The following is a 475-nucleotide window of genomic DNA, read 5'->3' on the forward strand; positions in this document are numbered from 1 at the left end:
TTATCTTTTAAAGCCACTGACCTTATGAGGAAAAATTTTAATCCTATGTTTCACTATTACTGCTGTGGTTAGTAGCTGGTCATAGCTTTGTCATCTCTGAATTTCCCAGGAGTTCACAAGAGCACACACTTTACTCACCTTTTAGGGACACGACACAGCTGCTGCTCCTGCCTGCATGTACACTCTGAGATACTCACCTGTCAAATGTGTTGGCGCCATCTGCTGACCGTCTGTAGCTAAGCGTGTAGCAAACCAGTCAACGGCAGAGGTCAACAAGGAGGACAAATTGCATAAATAAAGCGACTGGTTTCAGTCTAAAATGCACTTTCGTTTTTAAGTACGTTTGCTCGTGACTGTACCATGGTCTGCGTTAAAAAAAAACAAACAGCCTATCGCCTCTCGATAAAGATAAAACTCATATTCACGTGAAATGAATACATTTCCCACAATGCTTCAGCGCCATCTACATCAAATC

This window comes from Acanthochromis polyacanthus, chromosome 4 (genome assembly GCF_021347895.1).
Source record: "Acanthochromis polyacanthus isolate Apoly-LR-REF ecotype Palm Island chromosome 4, KAUST_Apoly_ChrSc, whole genome shotgun sequence".
NCBI lineage: Eukaryota > Metazoa > Chordata > Actinopteri > Pomacentridae > Acanthochromis > Acanthochromis polyacanthus.